Below are 24744 nucleotides of genomic sequence, written 5' to 3' on the forward strand. Positions count from 1 at the left end.
GGAGGAGGGAGGAGTGGGTGGAATAAGACATCAAATAACTGCAGGCGCAACATTGTTTTATTATCAACTATGTGAGTGCTGCAGCAAAGTGCGGCAAGTAGCAGCGAATACCGTTACAAAATGTTATACCAATACCACGAACTAACTTTGGCCTTTGTTCATTATCGAGCAGCAGAGTAAACAAAGCTGATTTAAACGAAGGCAAGGCAAAGCAAAAGCAACGGCAAGCTGGATAAAAAACGAGAAAAACGAAAAACGAAAAATGGTGGAGCCAAGGGACTCCAGCACAAAACAAAACTTTACAAGGTTTTTAATTTCCGCAATAAAAGTAAAGCTCCTCCAGCTGCATCTCGCCCCCGCAATGCAAGCGCGTTCAGCGGAGCGGGTGTTGAGTATCAATTTTTAACAGGCAAGGCCAAGCTACAATTTAAATACTCAACTCTCTAAAAATGCTTAGATGTTTCTGTGGAGTATAGCTTTGGTTCTGAGTGTCGATAAAGCGAATATTAGTGGATCGATAATGAAATAACCCAGAAGAGCGAGAGAGACTTCTTGTGAAAATAGTAAACTAATGCATCTTATTACTAAACGAATGGAGGATAAGCTTGGTAGCTGAAGACTTTGATAGGAAGAACACCAGTAGGGAATTGACTAGAATTCAAATTAGCCGAATCAAGAATTATGTAATAGATTCCAAGCTTTGTCGAATCGTGGGGTCTTTCTGACCCATTAGGATATTTTTGGTGCCAGAAAGGACAGCGCTAACCCAACCTAGCGCTAACGCTAATTGAAACGAAATGCCTGGTTTCTATTCACAAAGGTTTTGGATCGTTTTCAAGTATTCAGGTCAGCTATTTACGGTCCAATAGCAACCGTTATTTTTATTTTCTTTAATAAGTGTAATTTCTTTCATTTTTTCCACTTTTCCCTCGAAATGCGAACAGAACTATAAATAGATCAACTTTAAACTTCTAACTATTTATTGCTGTTTGATGTTTGTTGATAAAGTTTTGTTGACTGGCATGTCTACAACTACACACACACACTGTCCTAAAAGTTTGCATACTAATGGATTCTATGCCGTCTCGGTAGCTCCCCACACTAGGATATTATTGTTCTTTGTAGTAAGTTTGTATCCGTTAGTCAAGTAGTAAAAAGCGAAAAATGTGAAACGGAATAGAAAACGGTCGGATCGTAATTCAACTTGACAATTTGTATTGCCACATACGCACATACTCATGCACCAACACCAACACACACACAGTGACATAAATGTGTTTTTGTGAACTGAGTGGTTTCGAGCTTTCCGCGGAAGCCGCAAAGCCATTCTTCTCTGTCAATGCTAAAAGAAGTTTTTCGCCCATTCTTCTGGCTTCGCTTCCAGTTTTATTTACATTGGTCAGTCGACCAATTCCTTCAAGTGGTAAGGTCTCATGTGGAAAGCGGAATGCTAATACCAAGTCCAGGCAAATTTACAGTTCAACATTTTCTCAAAAACAACAACTTTTTGTAGAACGTTGAAGCGAGACGAAGCAAAGCAAAGCGTCGGTGCAGTTTTCTGTAGCGGATGTGTAGGCTGGCGCAATTACCATAGCACATCCGTTTTGAACTATATCCGCTGTCTGCCTATTGTTGCAGGCACTTCCACACAAATATGAGGGAACCAGCCGCAGCTGATGGATCGATTTGCTGGCAAACAATGGACTCATAGACTCATGTCTGGCCAAGTGGACGCATGCGGCATACACGTATGGCCGAGCAGTTTTCTGAAAAGATCACCGCATTGCGAATTTTCGATATTTTCATTTCGTTTTCTTTTGTTGATTTTTCATTTGTGGGTTTGGACACTTCCGTTAGGATTTTCACTCACTTCGGCCCTGCCATTTCATATAAGTATTGAGTGTGCCGCCGCAAATCCGCTGTTACTTTGTGGTATTCAAGCACCGGCGGTATTATTTACTGCTAAACGCCTAAAAGTATGCTACATTGCTCTGCTTGACCTTGTTACTAACTTTTTGCAATTTCTTTTCTTCGAAAAGCCCTTCAGAATGCTTCTCGCACTTCTTAATTTGTGAGCACCAGTCTGACTTTCAGCGCAACAAATGCTTCAAAATCTGAATAAAATTATATTTTAATTCGCATTTCTGAATTTGCTTATGTTAATCGTCACATTTTCTATAATTTCTAAACTATATAAAACTGAAGTATCCATTAAATACTATATTAGTTTCCAAATTCAGCTTTGTAGTTTACCTATATTCCTACACTTGGCCTCACCTTTTGGCTATGAAATTCACAGTTAATAGTGTGCCACGGCGCTCAATGAATACACCAAGGTGAGGTGGGAAACCCACATAACGGTCGCTTTTACTATTAACATTATTTCAATGAAAACGGTGACATTTGCCAAACAATTCGAGCGGTCGAATTAGTGTGGTATACTTTACGGCGTTTTACCTAACAACACCGCAATGGCAATGGCATAATTATAAATGTAAATGCAAATGGAAATGGATGGAATGGCGTGACATTTAATTTATTATTGACAAGATTGTCGTAGCTGGCATTCGCCAATTGTCGCTGAGTGTTCACCGTTAAGCGTTCACCGTTTGCCATTTTCAGTCCGCATTGTGTCGCGCACCGCTTTTGTTGCGCGCTGCCTTCCAAAAGCTGACCAAGCGAATTCTATGCCAACTCACTCCGCTCGCTCATGCCATCGAGACGCCGCCATCTCACATACATACATAGCTGTACATGGCTTGTTGTTTTGTGTTCTAAGGCGGCTGCTCCTTTGCTGCTCGGCTGGTGTTTTGGTGCGCTGTTGTCTCCATTATTCGATGTCATTGTTGGCAATGCCAAAGCTTTGTCATCCGTTGGAAATGGTGTTGTAGATTTAGCTGTTTTTGTGCTCGCTTTCTTGTTTGTTTGTCTTGTTTGTTGCTGGCTTTGTTCTTGTTGTTGCTTCTTTTATTGTGTGTATTATTGTAATGTATTTAAAATTTATCGAGGGCGAATTTTCGAATGCTTTCGAATTCATGGCAATACAAGCAGCGAACTGACATGAAGATGTCCGTGTGTGAGTCATGTGTGTGTGCCGCTGTCTGTGCGTGGTAAGTCCTTCGAATGCCTGTCAATACTCGAGGCAAACGCCGTCGCTTTTGTGCTAAATGAAAATACTCTAATTTACATATGTCTATATGTCTATATGTATGTGTGTATGTATGGGGCTGATGCTTCGTTCGCTTTACATGCAACAAGGAGGAGACGCGCCACTCCCCCTCCACCATCTCGAATCTGTTTGCTTGTGTGTGCGCACTGTGCTCAACTGTTTTACATTCATCAATTGTAGAATTTCCCAAATGAATTTTCAATTCGCTTTTGTGTTCAACACAAACATTTACGCCTACACCAGCGCTAACTCTCGCCGAGAGTTGTTGGCATTTGCACATGTATTTTACAAAATGAAATTAAGTGGAAAATCATTGCCGTCGGTGTTTATCACTAAATGTTGTTGCTTCATCGCTTTCTCGTTTATTATAATTGCATTACTTGTCATCCTTCTACCCCGCTTGTTTGCTCCGCCCTAATTGTTGCTGTTGTACTGACTTTAATACATGTACAAATAAATTAAATAATGAATTGAAATGCCAAAAATAAATTATATTGTGGTATTTTTGCCCGCCACGAATTGTCTCGTTTTCGCATTCCAAATTCAGCACAATGGAATTAAATAACCGCAAAATTAATGAAAGCTCGCTCACACCCACACCGCTCGTCATGCGGCCGAACAGGCGCACAGATACGACGACTTACAAGCCAGCGAGCTGATTCCAGCGACCGACCAACGGACCGCACGTCTGGCGGTATGACGGCCTGACAGTAAGCCAGCGAAGTACACAGACGCCAGCCCATTTGCCCCCCTTTGCCCACTACGCGTAGGTGTGTTCGACTGGTCTCGGGAACTTCTGCGCCACCTACTCGCTCAATCAACGCCAATCACCGTCACGCTTCACCACTAATTGAATTGCAAACGTTTTGTCGTTGCGAATGATGTGATTTGTAATAAGAGTTTTAAATACGAACACAAACTGCCGTTATGTATTTGTAGTTCGTACTTTTCAAGCACATTAAATTGCTTTTACAACATATTCCTTTAATATAGAGACGAATAGCTTTCTGGAAAATGTGCTAAAATACTAAATACTTTCACTAAAAGAGTTATTCACTATTCACACGGGATCTTTCAACGGGGTACAAAATGAAAGTACTGAATCGAGAATAGGAAAACGAAGAAATACTTCTTTTACTTTATCTTTATGATACCCCAGCCCGCGAATCTAGAATTTTACTTTTCCTTTCGTCATAACGAATATTTAAGACACTAGAAGTCAGTGATTTCATTTTACACGGAATAAAATTTAGAATCGAAGAAAATGAAGACGAAAATGTAATCCAACAACCTTCAGCTCTTCTGTGGGGTGTCAAAGAAGGCGGCTAAAGAGATAAACTAAATAAATCTGTGTTGGTGTTGATGCCTGGGTGGCTGCCGGAATGCGGTTTGCACATCATTCGAATAGAATATAATCAGCAATTGCTGCAGCCAAAGCAGCTTCCGACGCCAAAAAACAAACAGCACACACAAATATCAACAGATCTTAGCAGACCAAAGCTGTTGGGAAATTATGCGACGCACACAAATACATACAGACATGAAGAGGAGGAAGAAGCTTGGGTACCCTGGCAACTGCACATACATATACCCAAGAAAGGACATGCGGATTAGCTTAAGCCGAAGCCGGAAATCGAAGGGTGAGCGCGCAATCGAAAAGCGGAGATGATTCACTACCCCCCTCTTGCAACGCAAAGCAAAATATGCCAAATAAACGTCACGGGAAAGCGCCGAGCATAAAAGTCAGATAATCACACTGAGCGTGATGACAAGCGCCACGCTGGCTCAAGGATATTCAAGGTCGTCTGCCGGTTGTCAATGCGAAAATGAAAATGTTGGAATGCTTCAAATGAAGGTGAATGAGTTGGCAAAAAAAAAAATAAATCGAAAAGCTTTTGCTGTCTGTGATCCGCTGCCAAATCAAGGTCGAACAAAAAGTGAAAATTCAAATTTTGAAACAAACTCGCTTGAAGTACTGCTGCTGATATCAGCACCTATTGTAGGAGAACTCCGACACATTTTTTGGCCTTTGTAAATATTTTATTGACAATTCCTTCAACATGAAAGCAAATAGATTCACCGTGCAGCGTAGAGGCTTTGATGCAAACATACATAGAACATATTCTACAGTTAACAGCCCTTAAGCAAATATCTTTTCAATACTTTAAGCACATTTCTACAGAACACCAACGCCATTTCCATGAATCATAGAAAATGTTACACATCCAACATGCTTTGTGAAATATATATTCAATTTTTGGGTCTCAAAATACATATGTATATATTTACATGAAGTATTAACTGTGATGAGATTAAAGATGTGCCATTCAGCAGAGGGAATCATGCCTCAGGAAAATGGGAAATGAAATTGCGAATAAATCTAAAGCATAAACTTTAACCCAACTCGATGCATTCCAAACAAGTCAATGCACAACGCACAGACGAGGGCGAGCTCCAACAGCGAGCGACATATAATAAAGATAAACGAGAAGGCATCTGTGTGTGTGTGCTGTGTGCGTGTGCTGCGGGCATATGTATTTGTGTAAATGAATAGAGATATAAATTTAAATGCGGTTAACAGATCCACCAGCAATTCCACTGCTGCGGTTACCGGTTGAAAGTGAGCACATTCTCACATAAATGCACGAGCATTTCAACTGTGTATATGTCTCCATATATGTGTGTATGTGTGGCTGTTTATGTTTCTCGGCGATGTGTGCGCTGGTTCACAGCATGAGCTTGCAGACACACTGAGCCGGCGAGCTAAACAGCAAGTGCCATGATGAGGAAAGAAACGAATTTAAAATTCTAATTAGACTGTGATGATACTTAGGATTTTCTGGGATCTGCCGCATAGTGACAAGCACTAATGCAGTGGAGTGCAAATAGTCGAGATGAATGCGAAGCTAGAAGACACGCTTGTGCGCCACTCAACATACATACATGTGTGTGTGTGTTGTATGTGAGCAGTTAGGGGAATTTCATACGCGGCTATTTGGAGCTTCAGAGCCATGAGCGCATTTGTATGAGCAGCAGCGGCGCTCGCTTACATACACACGCAGGTGATATACCAATATAATATATTTAGAAAACTTACGTGTGTCTAACATTTGACAGCGGCGCTTCCACACACACCCACACACATTCTCGCGCTATTGCCACAAAATAGGTTCATTTCTATGCGCCTGCAAGCATACTACGCTGTCGTCAGTGGCACGCCTCTACGCCAAAATGCTGCGAAGCAAAATATTTTCACTATTTTCAGCATAATTTTTCCCGCATTGCGAAATTTTTAAATTACCAAATGTGTGTTTGTGGCACACTCCGTGGCACGGCAGAGCAGCGCATGGAAGAGTAATGTAGTATTTTGTGCAAGGTTCGCATGCTCGGTTTCGTTTCAATGCGTCGCCGAGCACGCTGTGCTTGTCACATAAATTACACAACGCTTTACATGCGAGCGCACATACATACATATATATATCCTTTGTGTGTAACTCAGTTTTGGCTAAATATTGTGGCTGGGTTTTGTTTCCTCCTTATTCATATAATGCCATCACGCTTGGGCTCCTTTACGTTTTTATCTCGCATAATTACGATTATATTTCTATCCGGTGTCTTAGTGTTACGTTTTCATTGCCATTTTATTCAGCTTTTGCTTTTATGGAGAGTTGCGCCTATGCCATTTATGCCACTAAACAAATTTTCGAATGATACATCCTTGCCTGTTCAGCTTAGAAGTGCTTTAATTTATTGGTTTTCTCTCTCTTGTTGAATTTTTAGACAGTTAAACTCATGAACTCTGAGAGAAGAACTGAAGTTCATAGAAACGTCTTTAAGATGGAATCATTATATAGAAAATGTATTTTTTTGGAATTTTTTTGGATGATTAACGGCGTCTCTGTTGCAACAAATGAAGTTTTAAACTGTCTCCAAGCAGCTGATGACACCATGCATGGCTTTTCCATATGAAATTGATCACGAGTTGCTCAGTTTTCGTTCTTAGTCCTTGTACTTCGCAGTTTTGTTTGCTTCGGAACACCCACGGCACTCTCTGTAGTCTCCATGAAGCAACAGCGAACAAGCTGTCTTCTCTATTTATTAATACTTAAATGCGCTTGTTTGATTTTTATTGCCCACAAATAGCGACGCAAACAGAAAATATGACCACAAAAACAAAACTACTGCAGGGACACTCCCACTCACCTCCTCGCGAAGTCACTCCGCGAAGTTTGTTTGTTGTTGCAATGTGTTCATTAAAATATTTATTATGTTTGCAGAGCTTTCGCAGAAAGGATGCAAAGCCAAATCGAGGATTCCCGCTCGAGCGTTAATTAGTCAACAGTGACTTTTATGAGCCAGCTTTTAGTGCCGTTAAAACATTCTTTGGTGATTTTACGCGCTTTCACTCAAATTTGGAATAATTTTGATAATGAATTTACTCTGAAGAGATTTTGTTAAATGCGTGTTTGAAGTTTTCTATTTGGCTCTATAACTTTTGAGTGGTGCTGTGTAAACATTTGTGCGCCACTAAGCTAATAACTGTAAATAAGAGAACCGACTTCAAAGCTTTTCAAGTTTATATTCGCAAAGTGAAAGTGAGCAAAATAATAAGTTAAAGTGATAAAAATGTGCTTTAAATATAATATGACAGGACCAAAATATAGTAATTGGTATTAGATAAAGATAAAGCTCTTCAAACAGGAGAACTCAATTTTTATTTATTTGGTTTCACTAAATTTATTTCAAATCCCGTTTCCTATTCGGGCAACTCGAAATATTCGCACTGCCTATTTAAGCATCAGAAAAAGTGACCATTTCTCTCCAACATATTGATATTGTTTATTACTTTCCGCATTACAACAAAAACTATTTAGTCCTAGTATATTCAACATTCCCCCTTTCTCGGATGAACAGAACCTGGCGCAGGCTCCGTAACGAGTCCTTGTAGCAGCGCTGCGCATTTTGCTGGGTAATAAATGATGGCAAAATCTGATGAACCAGCCATTGAAGCGCGTAATCAAAGTGCCAGCAACAAACACAAACACGCCGCTCGGCAACTGTGAAAGCTGCACAATCATCCAGGCAGGCGATTGAGGCTGCAGGCTTGAGGCCATGGCAGCGGCTGTCAGTTGCCAGCAAGCGCCAATAACCACAGCAGCAGCGTGAAACATCATAAATTACACGACGTCCTCAACATGACAACCATAAAACACCGTTCGCCGAATGTTGCCAACGGCTCGCAACATGTTGCCAAGCAAGAAGTCAGATACCAAGAGCGTTTGGATATTGTACAATAATAAAAATGCAATAATAACAACAATAATGTTCACTGAAAGAACGAACGGACATGTATTGACGTAGAGACAATAAACGGCGGAGAATATTATGAGGCAAAAATGGTAAAACAAATAAATTGTGAACACCTCAAAACGAGAGACGCTTTGCGACCAACGGTATTACATCTAAATACTCTTAAAGCCTTTTCTTGCCTTTTGTGAGTTAGTTTGAGTGTTTGAGTTAAGCAGGTTAAGCTAATGGTTGGCTCTTCAGTCACTTGAAAAAGTGCTGCTCGAACGTATTACGGCGAGGTGATAATGAAAACAAATTTGCTTTGAGTCCCCAATTTCACTTGTAAAGAGTGGAGAAATGAAAAGGTGAACCCAATACCAAGGGTCTTCCTTTGACATTTGAAACTGGAGGGTTATCGCTTAACGGTTTATCCCCAAAATATGAATCGTTCAGAATTTCACGGTGTTTCCTTTTAAATTTTATTTCAGCAATATGCGTGTGGAATATTTGCAGCACCCCCACAAGGAGCTTTGATGAGCACAAGCGTTTTCCAATTGCTCGAATTGCGCTCGAATTCAATTTTGTCGGCTCGCTGTTCGGTGTTTTATTGCTGTTTATGTGGTGAATGTCGCTATTAGCGAGTGGCAAATTACCAACCAACTTCGGCAGCAAAAGCGAGCAAAAAACTAATTGCCTCCACACGTGTGAACATGCACGTAGGACGTGCATATGTGTGTGTGTGTGCGTGCGTGAACGCAGGTGATGCAACGTGGCACCTTTGACACTTAATGAGATTTCGCTATTTTCCATCACTGCCAAAAGCAGAACAACAACAACAACGAAAATGTTGCCGGACATGCAATAGCAGCAGCAGCAAAAACAATTTGTTTGCGCACACGATGGTCCGTTATTAACTATTTGTTGTTGTTGGCTCGTAAATGCATTTAAAGCGCTTAGCCCAACTGGCCGCAAATACATTTTCCATTATAATTTAGACTCGATGGTGGTGTGGGGACATCACAGAATGCTGGAACCAGGGCTCGATCATGCGTTGGATATTAGATATGTATGACTAAATCTAGATCCGCATCTCTTAAAAAAAATACTAAGAGGCTTCCACTGGAAAAGCGGTCTACAAGCGGATTAAAATACTTTTCTGTTGACGCCACAACCGAAGACGGAGCTAAGGTGATGGGGATCCGCATGCAAACTTCCAACCTTCACATCTGCAAACTGGAAGCTCAAATTCTGTTGAAGTCAAACAAAAGTTCCACGCAGTGAAATTAAATTGCAGACAACAAAATACATTTGTTTATGAGCAAAGTTTATGCCTCTGCTGCATGCAACACATAAGTGAGTTTATTAAGTGCGTGCCAGAAGCCGCCTCGAGTTGCGCTGCACGAGAGCGACATGTCGAAAGTTGAAGCAGCCAATAAAGGAACAACGGTACAGTCATATAAACACATGTAGAGCCACATATGCTGGAATGTGATGCTAGCGCTGTGACTGACGAGAAACTCCAGCAACTGAAAAGTTTCAATAAAGTCTAGCTTTTCAGACACGTTTGTAGATTTCTCGTTCTATTTTTGGTATTTAAAAAATCACATGCAAACTTGCAATAACTGCCACGGAGAAGCTGTGAAGAATCAATCTGAAAGTCTTACAATGTTTTTAATATCCACCTCTTCTGACAGTTTTTCTTTCATTGAGGAAACATAATTTTTTATAAGAAGAAAACTCCAGCGTTTAAACATCGATTGTTTCGCCAGTTAACCAGTTACCTTGCACATAAAGCTTGATATCAAACGCTGCTGCGGCTGCGGACAGCATTTCAAAGACAAAGGGTCGCCTACACCACTCCGGACTCCAGTAAGAATAATGCCGCTACAACAACTGCTACGCTGTGACAGTTCATTACATAACTGATTACCGCCGGCGTTATTTGCGTCAAAATGGAAAAGCTTGGGTCTTATGTGCGCCACAAGTATTTGTTGCCCAGTTTTCTTATCATCGCTTATTGTAAGTCAGCTGCTTAGTTGCCACAGCAGGGGGCTCGCACTTGTTTCTGCTTGCGTCGTCTTTGCGGGTGGCCTCCATTCTTCGTGTTCTTCCACAGATTGCTGGTGCGCTGGCTACTGCACTCACTCAGCGCGACACAACAGCACGTCTGTTGACGCAACTGGCGTATTTAATTTAATGTGCAACATCAGTGCCTGACACACATCTAAGTAAATAACAGAAACAACGACTGCAATAAAAATGAAGGCGGAAAGCAAGCTGCCACCTGAGAAACTACTTAACATCCATGAACGTTATGTACTTGTAACACGCTGCTGATTTAAATGGCTGAAGTGCACCACCACCCTCGTATGAGTATATTTACTCAGCAGATGTGCACACATGCATGCCCACACACACACACTCTTCCATATGTATGTGAGTATAAAGATGTGTTCTCAGGCGAATCCCCGCAGCCCCTTTCTCTTTCTGGCATTCAGCGTAAATTGACGTATTAAATTGAATACTTAATGACATTAAGTGCGCACGGTTGCACATAACGCGACATTTTCGCTGCTCTTCGATGCTGAGAATCTTGCTTTTGTCCCGCTACATGCTACATGCTACCTTGTTGTGTGTGTAGGTTTTCTCAAGCCTCTGCTGACGAAGTGTTTTTAAGAAAGTGCATATTAATTACAACGACGCATAAATCTTAAATTTATTACACGTAGATATGCGTAGGAAAGCATAAAGCAATTGGGACAGCGCAGAGCGCTTCGGGAAATTGCTTCCTTACCTTCCAGCTCTAATTGAGTTTACTCTTAAGATCTTCGGCTACAGTTCTCTGGCTATTTACGTAGGTGCCAATGAGTTCATTATCGCATTATAGTATATGTTCTACTGCTATTACTACTACTCCATTGAGACTCATGTTTAATGTAAAATAATGCCATAAATAGTAACTATTTTGGCTTTGAACATTTTAAATTTGGATACTTCAGCAGGCTTTGCTGTACTACTTTGCTCTCAATTAATACTTTAGGAGTGTATGAGAGATGTTATAAAATGAGGCTGTCACTAGAGTTATAACTGAAATGCTTTTTTGAAAAATAATACCAGAAAGTAAAATAACCCTAGAATGTGTGGAAATGGGAAGATTTGAAAGGCCGCCTTTAACGTCCCATCTGGTTCACCAGTTATTTCAATTTAAGTGCGAAAGCTAAGAGAATGTCTAAAAGACGTGTTTGCCAATGTCCATAAATAAATATTCAAAAATAAATATTCATAAATACGTCATTTTTAATAATGGTCAAGATGAATCTTTAAAATTTCGAAATGCTAGCAAAAGGCGACTCTCATCCGCACCGCCAGAACATTCCTCCATCGTATGCTTAGTACAGACACCGAATTCGGTGGTAAATGTTAGTATATTGAAACACTCAATTTGCATTTAAAATTTAAAAGGCAAACAAATGCAGCAATTTATTTTGATATTTGCCAAAAATCACCGTCGCCATCAATTACAATTTCTAAAATGTTTTTTTGCTCACATATGTATATGTGAAGCTTACTCAGTGTTGCTAAGCGCATCAGTCGGGAGTGCATTTGGACAAAAGCGAAGCAAATTTCCATAAATAAATAAAACCAAAGCAGAAAATAGCAAACGGCGAGCAGTCTGACGACATCATCAATAACGGTGCCAGCGTCCATTAAATAATATGTCGGGTCTGTTAGAGAACAAACGCTTGATCTATTAATCAACACATACAGCTAATACGGCATATTGTTGTTGCAAGGCAATGACTGCAACTGGACGGGCATCCAGACTTTATTTTTCACCATATTACAACTCTAGTGCAGATGAATACAATCATTCATATCCAAAATGCTAATGATGACCCTGCACGAGACGCCGTTGGCGAGAGTTCGACGCAGGCGAGTTGAAAGACGTAAGCACTATTCGACCATTCGGCTGAAATGCGGTGTTCTAGATGTGATATGACAGCAGGTTCGAAATTTGTAAACAGAATGTCAATATGTCAATATGTCAACATGACAAACAATTTTAAGTGGTGGCGACTGCACCTGTCCCACTCATTTCAATCACACACACATATATGCAAAATATGATGATATGTTTGTGTGGGCGGATGATGCTGATCTGCATGCCCCGAGGGTTCTGACGAAGTTTTGGCTCAGTGTTTATTGCAGTAGCCTTCGCCTCTTTAATTCGAAAACCGTTCACTGTTGCCACAGAAGCGGCCATATTGTCATTGGTGAAGGAACCGATATGCAAATTGCCATTCATTATATGCAACACTTTGGGATGACGAAAATCTTTAGTGCTTTGAGAGGTGGAAGAAAGGTAGAGGTATATAGAAACCATATCTTCTGAGGAGGGAGCATGATTTATTATTTTACATTATGGATAAAGATCACCAACTTTTTTATTACCCGATTTCAAAGAGTTTACATAAATAAATTGAAATTATCACCATCAAAATCGGAAAGCGAGTGCCGCTTTATATTGCAAAATATTCAGCTATTTTATTAATTTTTAGACTACCGTTCAACAATGTTGCACTTACCTCAATATGTTGCAATGAATTTTTAATTGCCTTCCTCTGCCAAAACCGCAATTGCCCTTCGCCGCCAGAAAGTGTGGATGCAACTGTAAGTAAAAATAAGAAAACAAAAAGACGCTTTAGCTTAAGTGCTTATGGAAGCAGAAATAAATAAGAACAAGTAAGGAAGGGCTAAGTTCGGGTGTAACCGAACATTTTATACTCTCGCAATTTATTTATTTAACTTTATTTATATTATATAATACACAATTTGACCCACATATTCGTCATATGGGGCCTCAAAAACCTATGGTCCGATTTCGGCGATTTTTAGAATGGGGCTGCCACACTATTAACATAGTATTTGTGCAAAGTTCTGCACCGATATCTTCACTAGTACTTACTTTATATATTGTAAAGTAAACGATTCAGATTGTCTTCAAATTTCTGGTATATAGGAAGTAGGCGTGGTTGTGAAGCGATTTGGCCTATTTTAACAACATATCATTGGGATGTAAGGAAACTATTACAAACCAAAGTTTTATTGAAATCGGTCAAGTAGTTCCTGAGATATGGTTTTTGACCCATAAGTGGGCGACGCCACGCCCATTTTCCATTTTGTAAAAAATTCTGAGTGCAGCTTTCATCTGCCATTTCTTATGTGAAATTTAGTGTTTCTGACATTTTTCGTTAGTGAGTTAACCCACTTTTAGTAATTTTCAACCGAACCTTTGTATGGGAGGTGGCCGTGGTTATGATCCGATTTCTTTCATTTTTGGACTGTATTAGGAAGTGGGTAAAAAAACGACTGCAGAAAGTTTGGTTTATATAGCTCTATTGGTTTGCGAGATATGTACAAAAAACTTAGTAGGGGGCGGGGTCACGCCCACTTTTCCAAAAAAAATACATCCAAATGTGCCCCTCCCTAATGGGATCCTATGTTTCAAATTTTATTTCCATAGCTTTATTTATGGCTTAGTTATGGCACTTTATGTGTTTTCGGTTTTCGCCATTTTGTGGGCGTGGCAGTGGTCCGATTTTGCTCATTTTCGAAAGGTGCCAAGAAATAAGTATGCCAAGTTTCATCAAGATATCTTAATTTTTATTCAAGTTACAGCTTGACAGACGGACGGACGGACGGACAGACAGACATTCGGATTTGAACTCCACTCTTCACCCTTATCACTTTGGTATATATAACCCTATATCTAACTCGTTTAGTTTTGGGTGTTACAAACAACCGTTATGTGAACAAAACTGTAATACTCTCTTTCGCAACATTTGTTGCGAGAGTATAAAAATTTAAAAGACGAAAACAAGATTTATGTTCTGTACTCAGCTGAGCAACTAAATAGGTAGGTACACATAGGAATAATTTGTGGAGACATACCCAGCCTTCAATTATTGTAAGTAGTATTTCACATATAATATAGAAAATCTTCTTAGAAATCCACTTAGAACACTTCCAGCTGATGTGGCATAAACTGACTGGAACAAAGTAATTGCCTCAGTAAAAGCGAGCTTGATGAGATGAAGTCAGAGCCAATCAGCATTGCAGCTTGAAGTGTCTTTCAATAATAATATTTTATCTACTTACGAAAGCAATAAAAACATGATTATACTTTATTTGCCGATGTTGGATCGAATGATTGGCTCACTGCCCGGCCGTGAACACAACTGTTGCAAGCAGCAGCAGCTCGTTCTAAGGGTCTTTGAGGCGTAGGAGACTTTCTGCATTGAAAAGAGGGACACAAAGCGTCCATTTACACACTTTTCGATTTAGTTGCGCATAAACGAAAAATTAAATTTTCATCGCATTTACCATGTGCAAAGTCAACAAGCAATGGCGTCTGTGGGGTCTGTAGAGCAGAGTGGTAGAGAGAAGATTAATGAACTTGAAGTAAGGTGAATAGAAAAGAAATTGGAAAACTTTCAAGAACAGACGCAAATGATTGGACGAAGGACACAAACAGTGAAATAACGCTGTGCATGTCGCCGAAGGCCGCTGGTGAGAGTGGGCGACCAAATTGAACAGTTGAAACGTTAGCCACAAATACTCGCGCAGCTCAAAGTGGGAATGACTTTGGAACTTTGTTTGGCTCAGTGCCTTAAATACTGCAAAAATTTATGAAATCTAAATTATCTGAGAAGGGTTTTGTCTTCGGGGGTTATTCCCCCGAAGGCTTCAGGAGGAAGGAATCAATTTAAGGGCGATACTTTACTAAGCTTCGAACAACACTGATTTCCATGCACATACCTCCGTTCCGTTCAATGGGCGTGAGGCATGGTTGCCACTCTTTAGTATACTTTTTAGCTGGGGCTTTTACAGCTTTAAGATCCTACCCCGCATGGTAGGAGTGTGCACTTAAACAATGGATTATTTAAGTTATTTAACTCGAATCCCCTAATATGTCAATCGGTATTATGTAACAAAGCAGAGTAAACAAACAAATAGCGACTGCCGAGTAAACAATGTTTGAGCGTTGCCAGAGGCAATGGCAGCGGAGTCTATGTCATTATTTGCTCTCACTGGTGGGCCACTAGTGAAGCCATCACACACACACACACACACACACACACACACTCACACATTCTCTGGCGTTATTGGCTTTCAATGTTTATTTATCATTATATACGTGCGCTATTGTTGTTTATTTATGATTTTGCCTCCACTTTATTTGTTGACAATTTTCGCATGCCAAACGCCGCCTTTCACACCACCCATCACAACAAATTTTCCAAATAATTCAGCAGTTAAGCAGCTACAAAATTTAATTTCATATCGAATTTCCATTATGGAATTCTCAGCATATTTGTTGTCAGCTTGTCTGCTTGTCAGCCTGACTCCGGGCTGGGACTGGCTCTGCTCTCGGCTGGCTGCCGACGCGTGCTGCTCTGTCTATCTGTCTGTCTGTCACTGAAGTGCTTAGAATGTCACTTGAGTCAACATTTTGGCAAGTGTTTAACTCAATGCATACAGAAATGTTTACTTCTACGTGTTTATGTGTATGTGTGTGTGTGTGTGCGTGTGAGTAAATATGTTTATAAAATGTGTGCGAATGCCCGTAATTGTTCTCATTGTGCTGACGCCTATTGTTCGTTCGATTGATGGCAGCATTTGCGTGCGTTAAGTGTGTTTGCCTATCAGCGCAGGCATCCGAATGCATTATTCTACATACATACTTATATATATGATTCTGTATTTACTTTCAGTGATTTCGTTGCAGAGCTTGCAAGGCACGGAAAGTGCATTTCATTACTATTTATTTGAGAAACAACAGTTAAATGATTACTACCGCCATCCAGCGCCTCAGCTTACACAAGTATTCATGACAGAAGGTAAGTAAGGAGATCCCGAAAGAAACTGCAGAAAATTCATTAAAATACTTGCAAGACTACCACAATATTTCCTACAAAAAATCAATAAAGTAGATTACACATAGACTAAAATCTTGGAGATCCTCCACATCGGTTCTAATACTCGTACTTCACGTTGCAGGGAGATTATGAAATACTCCAGGATTAACCATCGCAGTCGAATAAACTTTTTAGTAAACTTTTGGGGAAAATGTTGCAACACTTTTTTTTTAAATCTCTTACAACTCTTGACCTAGATTACCATAAACTAAGATATGTCTTTGAATGATACTATGAACCACTAAAGGATGATTTACTTTTGACTGCTGAATTTAGTAAGAATTCCTACCACCAAGAAGAAGAGATGGGACGCCGATCATTGACACTTCCAAAGTTTGGGTGTCAAATGACTGGGAACCGCTCCACTTTAGACCCAGTGCATTTACCGGCAGGGTTGCAACTACAATTACAGTTAAACATTAACTGTACATCACACATTGTTTACCAGCTCACATTTAATGACAGAAGCAAATGTTGATCCGTAATCGTGAAATGATTTCACTTTGTCAGTTGAGGACAAAGACAACATTTGCCGATGACTAAAATGATGAATATGGATTTGCATTACAATCGAGATTAATCAGACAATAAGTACAGTTGTGGAGCCTTGTAAATACGAGTATGTCGCATGCTGACTGAGAGAGAATTTTAATTAAACGATGCATGCGTCTTCTTTGGCCTTGAAATCGGATCGGTGGTGCTGCTCGAATGTAATTTCATAAAATTGCCGTAATGAATGGGGCAAAGCTGTCAAATTGATGCATTAATATGATTGCACATTATTCAAAACCAATTTGCGCAGAGCTGCAGAGCTTCAGAGGTGCACTAGTAGCAGCTGTGATTGAAATCAATGAGCATTCCGGAATAAATTTGTGGTTGCTTGCAGCTGTCGAGTGTGGACAAGCAGTCTCAACATGACCACACGCATACACTTTGGGGACCTAATGACCAGCAAGAAGTGTCTTTCGATTGTGTTGAAGATGAACACTTCATCGCTTGTCTTCTTCTAGTCCAAGTCACACACATTCTCCCAAAGGCTGCCATACTTTCGGCTGTCGCACAGAATCTCTTCGGGTGATAAATTCTTAATTAGTGTGAATTGAAATGCTTCACTTGCCAGCTCAGTTGGCTTAATTAATAGACCAAAGAAACACAGAAATGGAAATAGAAAAAGTTTAAGGGTAAATTTGGTAAATAAATAAATAAATACAAAAGTGAAGCAAAGTCAGCTTGCCAATAGAGTCTTTGCTGAAGTGTACACTGTGTTGAGTTGTTTAGGCTTAAAAGATGAATTGTCGCTTCTTTCGCTTCTATGGGCTGCAAATTGCTGGAAAGCATTTTTGTTGTTTGTTTATTATTCTGAAGCACCTCTGTTATCTATGAACCGAAAGCTGTCATGCAAATACAGTTGATATGAAGTGTGTATGGCTCATTCTAATTCTTATGTCGGCCTCAAAATGTGCTGGAAAACATAAATTACACCTACTAATGGCCATAAACTGTCTTCTAATTGCCGCTGTTGGTGAGCGTTCGTGATAGCTCGTGTCGGTGGCTGTTGATGCCCTTGTTTATGTTCATGTTTGCGTTGATGATTTTTTGTTGTTGTATTTTTGATGATGACACACGCGACAGTCGTTACACACATTATGGCATGCACGATAATACTGATTCGTATGTTTGTTGTTGTGCTATTAGTCGCTATTTTGTAGCCGGCCGACCGACCAGTTGTGTTAGTGCGCCCTCTACCGTACACAAATATGTATGCACCATATATTCTCTGATATAAATGACATTTGTTGGCGATTTACAGGCGATGCACGTACGAATACTTTAACCACTATGAAATGGTTATTAATATTATAATTTAGTTAAAAAGCGACAACTGAGAAGACTTCATAAGTAGTGCTACTGAGCTTCATTTTAACATACATACTCTCCTATTCGGGGAAATATAATACTAATAGGCGCACAATTATGGAGATGCTGGGAACTTAATGTGCATTTAATGTGTTTATCGACAAAAGTCTGTGAGTAGCGGCCGAAAGATATGTGCGAAAATAAAATGTTGCATATATGAGTGGACCGGATAACATAAACTGCCATTAGTTCAGGGAATTGTACTAATTGAGAAATTATAGTGTGGAGAATTTTATTATACCCCTACTGGAAGCGGATTTTCCAAAATACTTTGTTAAAGATGTCTAATAAAACTCACACTTATACAGTGAAGGAGAAAAAATCGTTAATGAATGAAATATGCCTTCAAAGCTGTCCATTGTTTTTCTATCCCAAATAGAAGAACCTAAATGTTTAAGAAAACTCCGAACGGTTCGGCCACTCTACACTGTGTTGGCGGTCCCCGACATTCAATAGAATATGAATATCACTTACGAGCACACCTCTTATCAATTCGCTCAAATCTGAATTGAACATTCAATAGCCGCGTGAGTCGAGAGTTTAAGTAAAAACTTTCTGCTCTTTCACAAAATAAGAATTTCTTAATTTTCCATGCGCTATATTCAGAGTCATAAAGCAATCATCAATCATTATTATGCCTTTTCGGAGACAAAGCGCGGCGCAGACATGAAAACGATTTTCGTTTTTGTTTGAGTAATTAATTCGAGGCAAGTTTATGAGCTGCTTAGAAATGAAAATTAAATGAAATGGCACAAGAAGATATTTCTATTAAAAAAGGTCATTTATGTTGCACATTAGTTGTTATTGTTGTTTCTTATCTTTTTTGTTATTTTGTGGCGCCTATTATTTGGTTTAAGCGCATAGACTTAATAAAGAATTTAATTCAAAATGTGCTTCAAATTCATCTAATCTTAAAACAGTGAAATAAATTACTTTAAGATAAGTATAACCAAAGAAAAAGGCTGGAACTGCTAGTTGAGGAATCGCTTTACAAAGTAAGTTTTGACTGAGAGTTCTCTGCATTTCCAACGCTTCATTTTCCGGTCGACTTGAGAGCACTTCATCAATATCAATAGTATTCAGTGAATAATACTCTAATTGGATCACTTGCTGTAGAATTGTATCACATATTTATAATTCCGTTAAATTCACTAGTCACATATAATTACTTGATTAAATGTCAGTTAATCGGATTACTCGCTCATTACGACCGATTTGAAAATGCTCGGGAGCACACTTGAAATTTTACAAATACGAGTACACATGTAAATGCACACTCGAGTATGCATGGCATTTACTACATAGTAGTACTACAATATGAATGATATTGACAAATTCCGAATTCAGCACGCGTGCTCTTGGCACTTTATGAGTTCACATTTCTAAGAAACTAATAACAGTAGAGTGCATCGAGCGCTAATTTGCTGATTTAAGCATTTTGCATTATTCATTGTTAGCGTTTGCGGCTTAAGTTGTTGTTGTTGTTGTTGATGTTGTGATTTTCACTTCAAATATACATATTGTATACAAATGAATGATTAAGCCGTCACAGCAGCGCAGCGGGAAATGCTTATCAAGTGCTCGGCCACCACACACCCCCTCCACTCGCCCTCTCGCACGCCACAAGCAGGAACTGAAAGCTCTCACAATTCAAATGCGGCGTTAAGTGTGCAATTCGAATGTAAGCGGAGGTATTCAATATAATTACATATTTACATATATTTGATTACATTGTATGTGTAAATATATATATCTGACTATACCTATATGTACATATAGTTGTAAAGTATGTATATTCATATCGTCTTGATGCTTCCAATGTTTATGAAAAATGTGTCGCTCATCTTGTGCGATAATACAAAGTAGTCTTAATTAGTGCTTAGTTCTCTTCTCTTGAAAAGTCAGACTACAAATGTACATACATCAAACTATTCGTGTCTGATTACAGAACTATGGTCCAAGAAAGTGACTACCAGCCGATGCGCCCTGAGCTCAAATCACAATCAAGATAGACTTTACAAAACACTCGATGAAGATATGGACCTGACATTCAGCATTCTGATCATTCTGACATTTGCCCCAACATTAGCCTTCAGATTTGATTAAGAGAAACTGTTTGCGAGAGTATAAAATCGCCATAGTTACACATAAAAGACGCGTCTTCCAACTGGGTTATAGCAAAGCCTCCCACACTCATAAATATAAATAGATTATTTATATGTCGAGCACACATATGTACATATGTGACACATATAATTGAATTCAACAGCACACTTCTGCTTGCCCATCGGCCTTGATTAGCCACAGAAACGCTGATGCACGCCAAATATTTATGGAACGAAGCTGAGTTATGAGTCTCGTTTCATTAAGCAAAACGCTAAAAAAAACCAAAATCTGTGTCAAACAAACGACGCCGCGCGGCTTCACTAACGAATTAATGCATGAATGAATTGCAAAGAGAAGAGAAAGAGTAGGCAAATCCAGCCACAAGTGTTTTTGGGTAAATGAAATTTAATTTCCATTTGCATCAATTAAAAGTGGGTGCGACGAACCCGATGATTTTGCATTCGGATTTTATTGCTTGTTCGCTTTTTTTCTTGCTTTTTCGCATTCGCTTCATAATTAACTTGATTGAATTCAGCGGCGAATTCGCTGCGCGATTCCAAGAAGCGGAGGGAAATCTCCGCTAAATCCGTTAAAAGCATCAATCATGACTGCCAAAAATAATGCGAGATTTGATGAAAAAATAAATACACATAAATTTGATGGGCGTTTGCGCGCTGGCAGTGATTATTCGACGAAATGGCACGTCGCGTCGAAATTATCATAAAATCGAATGTAAAAATTACAAATCCATACAATCGAACAAACAAAACAAGTATCTGCTGTTACAAAATAAAAATAAAATCGAATGCATAAAAATAGATGCCAAAAATGTTTGCTCTACGAAGTGTGTACTCACGAACAGCATTGGGCGAGTGTGACCCTAAGGCAGCCCCGCCTCCTCACCTTCCTTCAGTGCACTATTCATACTAACCTGATACGTAGCTTGTTATTTATAATTTAAAGATTTGAAGGTCTTAGAAATATAATTACAATAAATTTCCTCATAAAAGGTGAATTAATCCACCGAACTGTAGATAAACCATCTGCGAACAGACTTCTTTATGGAGCGCTCGCCGCACTATATGTTTAATAGTCCGAAATGCAGTTCTACGTCTTCAAACTCTAGGGAATTATTGTTCAAGCTTTGTTCCTGAGAGAAATGTAGAGTTATTCCATAAAATCTTTCATGTCAAGAATGTGTCCGTTGACAACCAGAGCTTAAAACAGTGAGCATTTTCCCGTGAATCCATCCATTCATTTAAATATATTTGCATTATATGAATGCTTATTTGTTTGAATATGATGTTAGTGCTCCTATCATCAGTTCATTTAAGTGGATAAGTAGCAGAAGATTTAGTCAAATGACAACGAATAGCATAAGCGAACTGGCATGCGAGCAGACAATCGCAGACACTTGGAAATACGACTTTATGTTGTTGGTTGTGTATACGTTAAGTGAGTAAAAAGGTGCTTAGAAAATATAGAATTCCATTAATTAAATGAACCACTAAACAAACGGAAGTTTTCTTACAAAAATTGTTCCGAACATGAGTCGTTTTTTATCGTTTCATTGTTATGTGAATATTTGATAATACCAAATTGAATCCCTTTGACGAACCAAGTCGAACATGAAAATATATTCTTTGATCTTCTCGCGTTCCCCATTGACTACCTGCAATCCAACGAGTGAACAACCAAACATATGCCTTCACCGATCGGATATTCATATGCGCTCGTGCATGCTCTCATATGCATATTCATTATTTATTTATTAGTGAGATTTCGGAGATGAATCGCATCTGGCGTGCAATGGTTAATCATGCGTTTTATCGCTTTTATCCCGTCAAATAATTGCCAATAACAAGTTTCGAATTAACACTTCCCGCCCATAAATCCGCCAAATGTTAATTGACTAGCACTAATGCTGCAAATCAGAAATTATAAACAAACACTACTTACATATATGTATACATATAGCGTTGAGTAAATTTATTCGCTGTTTATCCAATTTAGTTTGGGGGCAGACAGCCGATTAACTTTTTGACTGATTGCTTTTTGATTGTTTGCTTTTGGATTCGGCGCCGCATTTACATATGATTATAGATGCAACAAAAAAAGAATTATGCATAAGAAGAGGTAAGGTGCGGCGATTTCTGGCAGTATCCAAGTGTATCAGAGCACCCTACACCTAGTCTTAAAAAACAATAAATTCCACATATGCATCTGAGTCCTTCTTAGTGGTGGCTGTGCAATTCTGAGACCACGTAAGTGTACTCTGTAGACTAGTCTGAAAAGAAGGGAGGCTCCAAAATGATGATGACTTAATTACCAACGTATTAATTTGCATTCCGCTGGCTCACTCAATCGCACATTGTTAGAATATGTGTGAATAGAAAGTGATTCAAATACCCATGTTCAGATTGTTGTTAGCGTAAAATGTGAATTACGCAACACATTGCAGGGCGAGATGAAAGATATTGAATATCGAATAACAAGGTCGCGATTATCAAACGTCGCGGGAGATGAGAAACAGATTTTGCGGTTTTTGGCTGTACAATCAACCGAACAACCAACAAAAACAACACATTTTCGCATCACGTGTTGTTGTTGTTGCATATTAATTAATTCTTATATACTATGTAGTGTTGCTGTTGTTATTGCTATTGTACATTAAAGCCACAGAGAGGGGCGTTTTTCCGTTGTCAGCATTGTCTAAGCTTTCCGTTGTTTTTCGATAAATATGTGGGAAGACGACCGAGCATTTGTTGTTATAGAATTTGTAGTCATCGGAAAAACTGCTTCATATTTCTACATTTCCAAATTTCATGATTCTTCATTGGCCAAAATTTCATTAGCTTATTTATCAGAGATTTCAGAAAATAATTTTGTGATTAATTATGAAAAGTGAATGGAATCAATACATTTGTTCGTTTAGCCAGCTTATTCCCAACATAATGACCTCATGATCACTTCGATTCAAGGAAGAGATATGCCATAAAAATTTAACTAAATTTACATAACTCAATATTTTATTTTCTGTTGAACAGGTTAACTTTCAAATATCTTAAACTAAATATGTCATTTATAAATTTACTTCTATGATAATATGTATCATTCGGCACTTTTCGCTTGCGTAATTCATCAAAGCCACAGATTCGTGTTACGTATACGCCACGCACCATTTCGGACGCCAACAGCAGAAGTGATACGCCCACTTTTGTGACTTTCATCGCCAATTTCCAACCTACTTACCACCTACTTAACTTTGATTTAATTTTAATGCTTCAGGTTACACACTTCGTCAAACCGTCGCCCCCTCGCCATAGATCCCCACACATCTGGCAAGCAGCTTAGTTGCTGAGCAGCATTTACTCATTTTCTATTTACGAGTACACAAATATAGTTGTACATACATATATATATACTCGTATATATGTATATATATAATGTATGTAGATGGATATACGCTTTGCCAGTCGGTTTGGAAACGTTGCGGTTAATGCAACTGTGCTGTAGTCGTGCGGTTGTTGGCGATCTAAATAGAGGGTGTGAGTGCATGGCTGCACGTGTTTGTTGCATTTCAGAATAAATAAGTGTTTGAAAATGTACGTACGTGTGTTTGTGTGTGTGTGCTTCCTAATGCGGTGCACTATTACATCGGGTTTAATTAATGTTTATTTAGCAAATTAACTTTTATTTGAGCACATCTGATCCAGCTTTCCAGAGACCATTTTGTATGAGCACGCTCACACACACAAACACATAAAAAAAGACACGGTTAAATTGAAGACTCATCTGTTTCTCATTCAAGGGGTTTAATGAATATAACAAGGAACGGTACTTTTTCAAAAAAAAACTTTTTATTTAAATTATTTTACCGTTCGGATTTCAGTCAGAAAACTAATAAAGAGCAACTCCGAAGAATTTATATTTATTTTATGAAATATATCTATCCACAACTTGAAGCAGTTCATGTACTCAAGATTTAAATATGCAATGTAAATATATAGGTGTTGTTGTTGGTTTAGCCGGAAGAAAGCTTGCATGCTGAAGTAAAGGTACACCTCAGATCAAATTAACTTCATAAATTGCTTACAATTAAATAAGATAAACTTGTGCAAATCAAAGCTCTGCTCTGCTCTGCTCTGCTATCCTCACACACACACACACACACGTACAGTTGGCCACTGGCTGCATTAAATGGAATAATTTATATTCATCTGCACCAACCAACACAAGCACAAACACGAGAACATGCGTGAGTGTAGGTGTGTGTGATCAAGC

At 39.1% G+C, this 24744-nt stretch overlaps 1 protein-coding gene across 9 annotated transcripts in view; it reads right to left on the bottom strand.

Annotated features, from left to right (window-relative positions):
- Positions 1-24744, bottom strand: part of LOC105214370 (octopamine receptor beta-2R) — a 118755-nt gene that overhangs the window by 47933 nt on the left and 46078 nt on the right. For 2 of the 9 annotated variants that reach the window (XM_029041742.2, XM_029041740.2), the window contains exon 2: positions 13045-13127. The exons of 5 other annotated variants lie outside the window; for them this stretch is intronic. The gene's annotated coding sequence lies outside the window, so the exon portion shown is untranslated. Of the gene's footprint in view, positions 1-13044; positions 13128-19287; positions 19484-19523; positions 19712-24744 lie in introns of those variants that run through there. 2 more of the 9 variants (XM_054226059.1, XM_054226058.1) reach the window with 2 other exon arrangements.

This window comes from Zeugodacus cucurbitae, chromosome 2 (assembly GCF_028554725.1).
Source record: "Zeugodacus cucurbitae isolate PBARC_wt_2022May chromosome 2, idZeuCucr1.2, whole genome shotgun sequence".
NCBI lineage: Eukaryota > Metazoa > Arthropoda > Insecta > Diptera > Tephritidae > Zeugodacus > Zeugodacus cucurbitae.